Source organism: Schistocerca serialis, chromosome 5, assembly GCF_023864345.2.
Source record: "Schistocerca serialis cubense isolate TAMUIC-IGC-003099 chromosome 5, iqSchSeri2.2, whole genome shotgun sequence".
Taxonomy (NCBI): Eukaryota; Metazoa; Arthropoda; class Insecta; order Orthoptera; family Acrididae; genus Schistocerca; species Schistocerca serialis.
In genome coordinates, this window is record NC_064642.1 from 472,764,729 (window position 1) to 472,778,881 (window position 14,153).

Genomic DNA, 14,153 nt, shown 5'->3' on the forward strand with positions numbered 1-14,153 from the left:
ACAAGAGAGAGGATGCTCCCACTGCCTGGCATCCGTAGCCAACCTTTAAGCGACCACCTGGTGCAGCTGCTCGGAGTGGGAGGAGAAGCTGGATCTCACGAGACACGTTTGCTCGCCCATTACGTATAGCGCCGCGGTGCGCTTCCTCTGATAGGCATCACGGTTACTTCTATTAATAATAATAATAATAATAATAATTCATTGTTACATGAAAACGGGACACTGTGGAGCAGCCCTTGCATGCTGTGCATGTGAACTGATAATTTTTGAATAGATTTCACGGAAGGCGTCCGGCGGCGAACGAACATGCTACAGACGTTTGCGCATTAATACAATGAAGTCAGCACTTGGAGATCGACGAAGCCACTCCTTGTGCCAGTATATCGCACAGTGTGAGTTTGTACTGTGACAAACTAAAATCCTCCGTAGCGTTTTTCTGAGTGTATGTGAAGGTTATCCTCATTTTGATACAGTTTACACTAATACATGGAATGCCTGAAACGGAAAGTTTATAAATATCACTAGATACTATAAACGAGTCGTCCGGCCGTATGTACTTCGTAATACATGTCTGAAACCTGGGCGAGTCACCAGTAAATCATAATTTTTATTACAAACTTTCAAAATATACAAATTCCTCAAAGTTAGTCGGCGATACGCTCTGAATGACGTAGCTTCTCTGTGGTAGAGTGGTTCGTATTCAATGCCGGTGGGATTGCTGGCAGATGGATGAAGTGTTCTTCAGCAAGTTGCGGTCCAAAGCTTTTACAAATGACCTTTTTTTTTATCTACTATCAACACAAAGATGCTAAAATGTTTATTTTTCTGCAACTGATATCGATAGTATGTGTATACATATCCATAATTTTAAAATATGTTCTATATACAGTGTGGTCAGAAAATGTCTGAAACGCTTGTAGGGATGTTGCAGGGCAGGTTGTACCGAGATATGAATGTTACAAAAAAAAAAAATGTGATACGTTGCGCCGTTTCCAAGTTATTTAGCATTGAAGTTAGCCAATCAGATCGTCGCGCGCGTAAATTCAAGTTTCAGCTAACGAGACAAAGCACTCGGGCAACACCGCCCCCGGCAGGCCGCTGGAGTGTGAGCGCGCGACGCTCCGATTGGCTAAATTCTATGCTAAGTAACTCGGAAACGGAGCAACGTACCGAATTTCTTTCTTATCATTTATGTCTCAGTACAACCTACCCTGTAACATCCCTACAAGCATTTCACACATTTTCTGACCACCCTGTATATACCTCATGCTGTGATGGTAAGTGGGTCTTGAGTATACTTTGGCATATTCTAAGCTAGATGACTATGTGAGTCAAGACCCACTGTAATAAAAAGATACCCAACATATTTTAAAATGGCTCTGAGCACTATGGGACTTAACTTCTAAGGTCATCAGTCCCCAAGAACTTAGAACTACTTAAACCTAACTAACCTAAGGACATCACACACATCCATGCCCGAGGCAGGATTCGAAACTGCGACCGTAGCGGTCGCGCGGTTCCACAACATATTTTAAAAGTTAAGTCTGTCACAAGATGACATACTGTTCAATCTACAATGCGCGACGGAATTAAAATATCACTTTCTCGAAACAATGCTATTGCCTCCCATTGTAACGCAGAAATTTGGCTCATAGGTGCCTACTACTTTGTAATGGTGCAAAAGCGTGGCGTCTTGTGACGTCACCATTGGGTTCGGCGACGCTTCAAACAACAAAGCGTCGAAACATGGGGAAAAAAGCTACATTTCGGAGGTGCATATGAGGTTAATGGGTTAATGATGTCATATTGGCACCAAATTTCACAATTCTGCTCAACGTCACTGGGGACGTGTCATGCTATGAGAAGGTCGTCACAGCCCTTCTTACCCACTTTTCTGGGCATATTTTGACATCTCTGCGATGGAGGTCATAACCGCGACACCCAGCGTTGAAATCATACGGTTTTCTTATGGGAGGAAATCATTTCCTCGTTGGCGTTGGGCAGAATTGAGGTGAAAATTGGAGCCCATATGACATCATTAATCAATCTTACAAATCACATGAACTTCTGAGCATGTGTCGACACCTTGCTGTTTGAACCATCGCCGAGCTCCAAGGTTACGCCGCAGGGCACCACGGTTTTGCACCATCTCAGAGCAAGGTTGTAGGCACCTTTGGGCCAAATTTCAAACTTATGCGTAGCAATGGGAGTCAGTTACGGCGTTACGAAAAATTCACGTCATTATCATGCGACGTGGGTCTCTCTGTGACTATTTCGGGCCGCACAGCCAGAAAGGAGGCTGAACTGAAACTATCATACTATCATCACTGATTTATCGATTTCGTACACGACGTCATGTTTCAATAAAGTGGATGAGCCGTGGCGCTCGTTACTGGCGCGCCAGTCTCTTGGATGTACATTATCGATCCTTCGATGTTTCTTATCTTTGCTTACCTTGTTGTTTTCCGCATTCGCGGTGCGAGTGGCAGTTGACGTTTGCTCGGGCTACCTGCTGAGACGCAGCGAGGTACGAGGTGGAAACCAACCATGTATATGTGGAGTTGGTTGTACGCAGTCTGCCGGTTCAGGATGGAGGATATGTGTTGGCTGCTTGCCTGTCTGGTCTCCTGATTTTGCTCGCCGTGCCTTGCGACCGCCTAGCTTGGGTTGCTGCCTGGTGTATCCTACACGAGCCATACCGGACGTCCAGCAGAAGTTAAGCAGCCTTGTGTTTTTTTAAAGAAAAGGAGCAAATGTATAAGACTTTTTGTAACCAATTTTGGTGGTCTCTTTAAGTGTGGCCTTAGCTTTTACACTGTCTTTGGGGAGAGCTAATTCTTTTAAATTTAAATAGTTGGCGTTCCCTGTCCTTTATAATCTTTTGGGGGTTTTATTTGAATTTTCTCTTTGGGGTTCCTTCCTTGTGCTTGGTTAAATGTTTACTTGTATAGCGGGAAGTGACTCCTGGTTAAAACTAGGAGAAGGTGTTTGATGTTACTGCCGCCTCCGGCATTCGTCTTTTCAATTAAGTGTTGTCATCCCTTCGAGCGAACTGGTGTCACTCCTCGTTAATTAATGCTGCTTTATGTGTACTTAATTTTGAATTGGCCATTTGAATTAATATTTTGGAGCGCAGTATAGCACTAAGGCAACCTCATTGTATACCACCTTGTGCCCCGGTCTAGTACCTTAATTTTCGGTGGCACGAGTTAGCTCCACTACCGGTTTTACTGATGTGCTCCCTTCAAAACCTTGTCTTGTATAGGTTTGCCCCATGTGTGTCTGGGAACACAGAGATGAGCTTTAGTGTGACTTCAGTGCTAGTCAGTTAATGGAATCTTCATTTTGGCTTGGCTTCCACTGAAGAGTTTGAATGGAGTGTAGTGTGTTTGATTTGTTATTCATTTAATTACTGTAAGTTTGTTTATTTAATGGGGCGCAAGACATTTAAAGACTGTTGGTATTAACTCCCCTAGTTGCCGGGTGTTGCTAATTCCTTCCAAATTGCCTACTGATTCAATGGCAAGGCTGTTGATTAATTGGTTACAAGTGTCTGTGTCGTGATTCAGTCACTCGCTACGTGTTTGAGAGCGAAATTGATATAAACCTTACAATGCCTCCTTAAAATTTGTTGCCAGCAGAAACCCTTAAGAGAACTAAGTTTTGTCACAGCTTATGTTAAGTTAACCTTTACTGGGAGCAACATTTCGTGTAGTTAAATTTTGTCTTAAAATGTGTATTTCTCCGATGTAATAAACGAGTGGTAAAAGAAAAAGGCACAGGGGCCTGGTCCTTCCTATTGTGTCCGGTTTGTAACACGTATCAGTGGACTTACGTAATTGATAACTGCGAGACTTAGCACAATCTTAAGACAGCCTACGGGTAGGTAAAGCTGAGTTATAGAGGTGTCTTGTGTGGATGAGTCATGGGGCCGCTAAACATCTATCTCAGTGGAGCGGCTACGCTAGCGACAGGTTAATAGCATTTGAACGCCGGCTGCGAGTTATGGGAAAGCAGTGCCAGAGCCAAAACCACAAAGCAGTTTGCCAGGCGGTAGGACCAACACGACGGCAAAGTGGAGGCTCGAAGGGCAGGCGCGTTGGGCAAGACGCGCCTGTGGAGGCCACCCGGAAATGGACTGGCGGCAGGCGCGGTGGGCAGCGGCCTCTCCTGCAAGTGCGGCCGCTTCCGCCTGGCGACACGCCGCCACAGCTGCTCAATCACACGCCCACACCGCCGTAAAACGCTCGTGTATAAAAATTTCCGCTTCTATAGCGCGCCCATGTTGAACGAACCGTTGAAAAACATCAGGCGAGTGTTCTTTCTCAGGCGTTGTAAGCGCGACTGATTTATAGTGTACTTCCGGGTATTCTGCCGAGTTGCTGTTGTTTCCATTTTATGCAAAATACTCGGTGACAAGCTCGGCAATGCCCAGGTATTCATTCTGCCAAATCTTACCTGTACCTCTGCAGCAGACTCGGTGCGAGATGATCCTGAGCTGTTTGTTTACGGGGGTGCAGCTGTTGTGCGTGCCTATAACGCCATTTTGTAAATGAGATATTGCAGAGCCTGTGTTATTCCGAATTACAAGGTAATATACATGCAACAGGCACTGCGGCGACTACAGCCGTCACGAAATACATTACAGTAGAGCGTCGATTATCCGAGCGTCGGTCAACCGAACGACCGCTTAACCGAACTGTGTGTACTCGCTCGCACCTGTTACTCTCCCACCCTACAGTCCATCATCCCCCTCACTCCCAAACCTAGTTTCCCACAGTAGTCGCCGCACTGGGCCACCGCTGGCGGAACATTGCTTCTAATGGAGCCTTCACAAGGCGCTGCTGACCGGCCAAGCCGCCAGTCGCTGTGTTTCAACAATCAGCACACTTCTGTCGGCTTGGCACTGGCAGTAGAAGTAGCTGTTCATAGCAACAGCTGCGGCAGCTTAGAGTTGAGGCGTGCCATTCCGCGCAGTTTGAAGGATTGCGCGCCCCCAAGAAGAGCTTCTCACGGTGCAGTCACCTTCTGTTCTCTGTTACGACCAATTGTGTGCTGCTGCGTGAAGAACTTGACGATACAAAATACTTAAACGTAAATGTGTTGTCCTTTCTATGAGGGACAAATACGAGATTATTAAAAGGTTAGAAGAAGGTGAATTTGCAACCACTTTATCCAATGAGTACAAGGTGGGAAAGTCGACTATTATCAGATATCTGTAATGAAAAAAGTACGTGACTTAGCTGCTCGTAAGGGTGTAGGCTTGCTTAGACAGACCAAAACAAAGGACTTTTTTAAACGTTAATTTTGTATACTGCGTGTATTGTTCATGCAAAATGCGTATGTAATATGTATATATTTTTGTTTAATAAACTGTGCCATATACTATATATTCCTACTGTAGTTGCCTTTGTATGTTACTCTGTAATACTAAAAGAGATGCCTGTTTTTGTGAATAAATTTACTGTACAGTACTTGTTTTTGGCAAATAAACATGTACAGTTCGATTATCCGAACAAACCAGTTTTCCGAACACCCATGTCCCCCAATTACTTCGGATAATCGACGCTCTACTGTATTTTCTAAACGAGTGTGTGGCAATACCTCTTCATAGCTCTGTAATCAGACACCGAAAAAAAAAAAATACCGTACAGTATCTGCCGTCTTATAGACAACGGCATGACGGATGTTTCCAATAGCAGGGCGTTGATTTAATGGCTCTGAGGACAAGACGAATCACTCCACAACGGATGACATCGCGTTTGCACAAAGTTGTTCGCATTACAGTGCCGTAGACAATACTACCACAATCTAAGAGACAATGGATCAAGGCCGGCCGGGGTGGTCGAGCGGTTCTAAGCGCTACAGTCTGGAACCGTGCGACCGCTACGGTCGCAGGTTCGAATCCTTCCTTGGGCATGGATGTGTGTGATGTCCTTAGGTTAGTTAGGTTTAAGTAGTTCTAAGTTCTAGGGGACTGATGAGCTCAGACGTTTAGTCCCATAGTGCTCAGAGCCATTTGAACCAATGGATCAAAATCGGTTCCGCTCCCCACCACACTCGGGCAAGCATACAACACGTCGCGTCGACGTGAGTTTGTGTCGAGACGCCACGGAAGTTAGCATGTGCAGGCACAGGAAACGACTACGGGCCAAGATGAATTTCGGATGAGAAGTTACTACGCCGTTTTCTCGTGGATATCACAACAACTGATTTGTCATGTGACAAAGTGAGCAAATTTTCGAACTCCCGTGCGGCCAACATTTCACATGCGTCGGTATGCCATACGTGTGTCGCCCACAAGCACGAGGAGTGAGCGTGTATACGGACGTCGTCCGAATACTGAAGAACTTTGACGATCGAGCTGAACAAAGTTTCTGGGTCGGCAACACACAGGGTACATAGTAAGGGACTCAACGTCGCGCCCTGCGGGAGGCCATGAGACAATATCCGCATCGCGGATATTTATGGTACAGCAACCAAGTAAACTCACATAATCAGTAAAATTACCATCGGGAGACGCAGAAGTTGCAATTTGTTCGTAAGTTCAGGTATCAGGACATTGTCAGGTCGTTAAATACCCGTTAGTGAAGAGCGTTTTCCGATGTCCATTACAAGCGAAGTAATATTGTAAGTACATCTGCCCTTATGAAATCCGTTTTGCGTCCGCGGCAGCAAGTTTTCATTTCCCAACCACCATTCTAAGCGAAACCTGAAGAGACGTTCGAACGTCTTACACTCGCAAGACGACAGTGCAATCGGGCGATACGATGTCGTGTGACCAGGGTCTTTCCCAGGCTTCAGTATGGGCACCAATATCTGAGTCTTCCAGTCGTCGGGAACGTTTCCATCCCACTGGAAGTCATGACAGATGTTCACAAAAACCCACTCTGCATCACAGATGTTCACAAAAACCCACTCTGCATCGACAGACAAACTGAGATTCCTTAAGTTGACTAGACCGTAGGAATGTATTAAAATTTCATGTATTACCTAGCATTTTTTCACGCATCTCAGTTTTTATGACTTCACGCCTCTTGAACATATCACTCAAGGATACTGCGTGCGAAAAATGTTGTGAATAGAATTAGTAGCAAAGAAGTAATACATTTAAATGATATGCATGATGTGGCACCTTTTGACGCATCTGTGTTCATAACGTCTTATCTCTTAATCTGTATGTCAAAAAATGGTTCAAATGTCTCTGAGCACTATGGGACTTAACATCTGAGGTCCCCTAGAACTTATAACCACAAACCTAACTAACCTAAGGACATCACACACATCCAAGCCCGAGGCAGGATTCGAACCTGCGACCGTAGCAGTCGCGCGGTTCCGGACTGAAGCGCGTAGAACCGCTCGGCCACCTCGGCCGGTTGGATGAGATTGCTGGCGACATTTTAATAAATTGAGTGCCGCACACAAAGTTTTATTTCAATTGAAGCCGAAGGAATAGGTACTCAGGACATTAAGTTGAACGGGCGACGTAGTCAAAACCAAGAACGTCTTAGAAAGAGGTTGTGACATACAGAGACAGAGAAGCCAAAAATCGTCTATCTATCTTGTGGATTTCGCAAAATCCGGAAAGATCGGTAGATTCCTACGGAAACATGGCAACCACTGTATTTCGCTTCCACCAACAAGGTTAAAAGCATTCTTCGTATAGTTAAAGACGATCTAGGTCTCCGAAAACCGAAACTCTGAGCGAATGTTGCAGACTGTCAGAGTAGTCGAGGAGAAATGCGAGGAACATCAGCGACACATCTGACTTAAACGACCAAGCAAATCAGCAGTCGCCGAGCACTGCCTCGGTTATAATCATGAGATGAAATACGATGAGACCAGTAACGTTGTGCAAACCCCAAGTTGCTGGGACAGCATAATTAAGGGGCCTACCGAAATAAACACGTCAGAAAACATATAAATAACGCTTGGGGTTCGGCACTCCATATATTAAAATCTCGTCAGCCATCTTGTCCACCACACTTGTGAAACGCTGACAGAATTCGCATTTCATGAAATATTACTGCGAGCTCAGGAGAAAAACAAAAGAACATCGAAGGCCGTAATGGGCGTCGGGAATCGAACTCAACCATAAAGACTGGCGTGAGACGAACAATAGTTCACAGCAGGCAGCGAGTACACTTAGCAGCAAAACTCGCAACACCTGCAGAATACGGCTGGCTCGGTCGTCGAAATACTGTGCATAAAATGAAAACAACAAGCAGAATATCCGCAAGCATAATATTAATCAGGAGTTCGACGGCCTGATGGTCTCTGCCCATTTCGAGAAGATAACTGCTGGCTTGAAAACGTCTACAATCCTAAATCGAGTCTCAGAAAAAAATGACAAAAAATAAAAAGCTACTTAGTATTAAATTTGCCGCTAGTGTAATATTTACATGCTCTCCTAAGAGAACAGGTGAAGACAGTGACAGTAGAGCAGCAAGTATAAATACAATACAAGGGGACTTCGGAAAGCAAGTTCCACGTTATTATGGCTGGTCAAGTAAGTTTTATTGAATACTGCAATGTCCGCAGCTCGTGGTCGTGCGGTAGCGTTCTCGCTTCCCACGCCCGGGTTCCCGGGTTCGATTCCCGGCGGGGTCGGGGATTTTCTCTGCCTCGTTATGACTGGGTGTTGTGTGATGTCCTTAGGTTAGTTACGTTTAAGTAGTTCTAAGTTATAGGGGACTAATGACCATAGATGTTAAGTCCCATAGTGCTCAGAGCCATTTTGAATACTGCAATACACTTCAAATTGACACAGATACATGACACTGTTTTTCAACATAGTCACCAAATCTCCGTTAATAAAAACAGCAACAACAACGTCACAAATCTTTGCATGAAGATGTCCTGTTTTCCGAGGAAGGGGCGAATTAAAGCTAGACCAACTCCGTGGTAACAGACAATAATGCCTCAGCAAATGCAAAGGAAAAATAGGGAAGCTGTTAGCAATCTTTTTTAGCAAAAATGAAAATTGGTCATACAGGTACAGCATTACGATATATTACATTCATTACACTACAGTTCTAAAACCGTATATGTTCTATGACAGACAATATTTGTCACGTGAATTCACACAACCTGGTTGCTACGTGGGTTATACACTCCTGGAAATGGCAAAAAGGACACATTGACACCGGTGTGTCAGACCCACCATACTTGCTCCGGACACTGCGAGAGGGCTGTACAAGCAATGATCACATGCACGGCACAGCGGACACACCAGGAACCGCGGTGTTGGCCGTCGAATGGCGCTAGCTGCGCAGCATTTGTGCACCGCCGCCGTCAGTGTCAGCCAGTTTGCCGTGGCATACGGAGCTCCATCGCAGTCTTTAACACTGGTAGCATGCCGCGACAGCGTGGACGTGAACCGTATGTGCAGTTGACGGACTTTGAGCGAGGGCGTATAGTGGGCATGCGGGAGGCCGGGTGGACGTACCGCCGAATTGCTCAACACGTGGGGCGTGAGGTCTCCACAGTACATCGATGTTGTCGCCAGTGGTCGGCGGAAGGTGCACGTGCCCGTCGACCTGGGACCGGACCGCAGCGACGCACGGATGCACGCCAAGACCGTAGGATCCTACGCAGTGCCGTAGGGGACCGCACCGCCACTTCCCAGCAAATTAGGGACACTGTTGCTCCTGGGGTATCGGCGAGGACCATTCGCAACCGTCTCCATGAAGCTGGGCTACGGTCCCGCACACAGTTAGGCCGTCTTCCGCTCACGCCCCAACATCGTGCAGCCCGCCTCCAGTGGTGTCGCGACAGGCGTGAATGGAGGGACGAATGGAGACGTGTCGTCTTCAGCGATGAGAGTCGCTTCTGCCTTGGTGCCAATGATGGTCGCATGCGTGTTTGGCGCCGTGCAGGTGAGCGCCACAATCAGGACTGCATACGACCGAGGCACACAGGGCCAACACCCGGCATCATGGTGTGGGGAGCGATCTCCTACACTGGCCGTACACCACTGGTGATCGTCGAGGGGACACTGAATAGTGCACGGTACATCCAAACAGTCATCGAACCCATCGTTCTACCATTCCTAGACCGGTAAGGGAACTTGCTGTTCCAACAGGACAATGCACGTCCGCATGTATCCCGTGCCACCCAACGTGCTCTAGAAGGTGTAAGTCAACTACCCTGGCCAGCAAGATCTCCGGATCTGTCCCCCATTGAGCATGTTTGGGACTGGATGAAGCGTCGTCTCACGCGGTCTGCACGTCCAGCACGAACGCTGGTCCAACTGAGGCGCCAGGTGGAAATGGCATGGCAAGCCGTTCCACAGGACTACATCCAGCATCTCTACGATCGTCTCCATGGGAGAATAGCAGCCTGCATTGCTGCGAAAGGTGGATATACACTGTACTAGTGCCGACATTGTGCATGCTCTGTTGCCTGTGTCTATGTGCCTGTGGTTCTGTCAGTGTGATCATGTGATGTATCTGACCCCAGGAATGTGTCAATAAAGTTTCCCCTTCCTGGGACAATGAATTCACGGTGTTCTTATTTCAGTTTCCAGGAGTGTAGATTCAGTTCGGGCATTTTCTTTTTTTCCAGTAGTGAAATTAAGTCATTAGTAACCCATACATAATGTAGCAGAGTGTAAGGGCTCTGGCTACTGGAAAACGCGTGTGAAAACTATGCCTTGTCGTGCACGAATCATCCGTACGTGAGCTTCGTAGCTCTGCAAAACCGAGAAAACCGTCCTCGTGCTTACCTGAGTGGTAATGTGTTTGCCTACAATGCAGCGGGCGCGGGTTCGATTCCCGGCCGGGTTGAAGATTTTCTCCACTCGTGGACTGGGTGTTGTGCCATCATCATTTCATCATCACCTACACCCAAGTCGCCTTATGTGGTGTCGCCTGAAATAGGGCTTGCAACCCGGCGGCCGAACTTACCCGGATGGGGCCTCCCGGCCATCAATACCACACGACCATTTCATTTCGAGGAAGTTTGAGGCGTCATGTCACGGACTGCGCGGCCCCTCCCGTTAGAGGTTCGAGTCCTCCCTCGGGCATGGGTGTCTCTGTGTGTTGTTTTTAGCATAAGTTAGTTTAAGTAGTGTGCAAGCCGAGGGACCGATGGCCTATGCAGTTTGGTCCCTTAGGAATTCACACCCATTTGAACATTTAATTTCGAGAAAATTGGAGACTAACGTTATGCACCTTACATCTGTGTTTGTCAGCAATGCAGAAACTGATGTACACATAAGCACGTGATAAAAACGTAAGGCGCGCTGTAATGGAAATGTTGTCTTATAAAAAGGCAATCTGAATATAGTAATTTATATACATAATAGATCTGATATAAAGGCATGTGATACACATCACGGATATGCCGACACACACACACACACACACACACACACACACACACACACAAAACACGAAATGAGCTATAGCGCACAGTAACTTAAGATTTCCGCGCTGGATGCTGGGGCGAATGTTCAAGTATAATCTCGTATATTCGTTCCCAGCAAGACGCGTAAAGTGTGAGGCTACAGTGCTAGTACGAAAGGTGCAGTTTTAATTAGTAAATACTCCATTTACAGCACAAAAACTGGAGGTGGCAAAAACGAACCAGTGCTCAGTGATGATAACATTAGAAATAAGTTTGTAGAATTGATAATGGCCAGTTAAATGACTGAGATACTGCGGCGACGTTTTTGAGAGCGGAGCTACCGAGTTTCTTTGAACAACGCTGAGTGAGGAAACCGCACAGGCCGACAGAAACGCACAGGCCGTGGCGGCGAATTGCAGACACGGCTGAAGCCAGTGGAGTGAACAGAGCCCACCACGTACAGGAGAGAAGCCAGCCGCCGTCGCTTTCCAAGCGTCGCTGCCGACTGCGACCAACAGCGAGCACGGAGTGTTCCCGGGCGGAAGGGACCGCCAACGAAGCTGCGGCGTTGCCGCCGCCTGTGCTGACCTTGACTGAATTGGCCGGCCGCCAATTCGATTCCGAATAATAAGGTGGGCCTGGCCTCCCGAATTCTGGAGCCGATGGCGCCGGACCCGCAGACATTGATCTGTTGTCGCGCCTGGCGCTCCGGTCTACACTAGGAGAGGCCGACTCACACTGGGCGGAAACGAAACGTCACGAAACGGCGGCGTGCCTCAAATCGTGGCCTCTTCGCACTATACGGGAACGTCAACACATGTCAGGCCTCGCTGCCCAGTACTTAACAGCGAGAGCATTGTTATGCCGGGCCGCCCGACTCGTGAAACTAAACAGTCACAGCAGGAAGAAATCACTAATGGTTGTAGATCCTGCAAAACCTATAATGAACGTTGTTGGCAAAAGTAATATAGCTAGCTGTACACACTAGTGGCTTCTGAAAGACAAGTGTAGTACAAATATTTCAAAACGTATACATCTCTGCAGAGAAGCCTGTACGTGGATGGCGCATTCCAGATTCACTATACTGTCAGGGACTTCTCTTTGCTGGAGTCTCTCATTCACTGGATACCAACAGAGGAACTATTTAGAACTAGCGGCTCCAAGTATCGAATTGCTGGGTGCGTTGTATGCCGCATCTAAACGAAGTTTATATATGGCTGCATCGTCTTCAGAGTCTAATAGCAGAGGTATACATCAATAATATTCATAGGGCAATACAAATACCCTTTTTACTTTATCTGTAAGTCTTTTTCTTCCTAACTGCCAAATAATTTATTTAAAAACTGTATTGTTCCCCCACTATGGTCATGGTTCGCTACAAAAGCAAATTTCGCAAAACGTTTCTCAAGAAGTCTATGTACATTATCAGGTTCTTTGTACATGTATTTAAACAGTGAGAAAATGTTTCGCTTTCAGGTACTAAATGTCTTTCGCGAGGGCACACTAGTTGGATACTTACGAGTACTGATGCAGCCTCCGCAACCTGTCACGGAAACGAAGTAAACAAATGCGAGGGAAAGCAGACAATTCGGTACCTTAACGTTTAAGTAGTGTGACAACTTGCGACATAACGTATGCAAAGACTGTAAATATAGTATGTGTATGCGAATTTCTGATTAGTGAAGGAGGCAGAACACCATTAACAGGCGACTGCAATGAAGAAGAGGAAGAAAACACGCAGCCATCTTAACTGCTGCAGAACTTTATTATTTAAATCATTACGGATACTGTTGCAGATTCGAAACACATGTTTTATGAGGTGTGAGAATGAGTTCATGTCTTCGCAAGTCGGAGCTGCGCTGTACATTGTGTCTCAGCTTAGAGTCGGCAGGCACATTTTCTCAGGTTTTTCAGCAGGTATTTGCACTGTGTAGCTGCAGTGGGCACAAACAAATAGTGCTCACCACATCTTTCATGCGATGCCCCATGTAAACGAAAAGTGTCGGTTTATTTTCCTTTATATAACAAAATGATTTTAAAGAGAAATTTTACGCGCCAGTGCCATACATTTCGCTTGTCAGTGCGATAGAGCGTCTCCAAATTAGTCTAGTCCTATATTTGTTTTACCAATACGATAGTAAAACAAGACTAACCAGTCCACGAGCAGCGACTCAACAGCACTGCATGTTCAGCGGTAGCAGTCAGAGCTGGCCACGGCAGTGTTGTTGCTGTAGAATACCGCTTATTCTTCCAGTTTTACTGTCTCGATTAGTAAACATCGGTAAAAAAAAAAAAATCGGACTACATTAATTTGAGAGCGGTCCATCGAAAGGGAACGTAAAATTCCGATTTAAAAACAACTTCGTCTGGAAAGGGAAAGAAACCCACGCTTTCTCTTCACACTGTGTGTCGCGTGCAAGACGTGACGGGCAGTAATTGATCTGGCTGACTCCAGCTACACGATGCAAAAACGAAACTGCAAATTTCTGCCGAAACACCACAGAAAATGCTCCTCAAGTCCGTTAGGAGAGAGACCTTGTATATATTATGGACGTCACGCCAACGTTCGTTGAACGTAAAAAACTTTCGTTGCGAAAAGATTTGGCTTATGGGGGTAGGACGTCAAACGGGCCGACTTGGAGCAGCAGAGGCACCACAGGACATTTTAATTTCCACTGTCTATACTTTTATAAATAAATTCATAACACTTTAACAGCATGACCAGGAAGGATTCAGGGTTCATACTCATAGCAGCGGAAGCTCAAAAAACGTAACAAAACACTTTTTTTACATGTGAAATTTCA

The 14,153-nt window shown here is 46.2% G+C and overlaps 1 protein-coding gene across 1 annotated transcript in view; it reads right to left on the reverse strand.

Moving 5' to 3' along the window:
- The window catches only part of LOC126481335 (nuclear receptor coactivator 3-like), a 309,936-nt gene that overhangs the window by 215,324 nt on the left and 80,459 nt on the right, over positions 1-14,153 (reverse strand). The window lies entirely within an intron of this gene.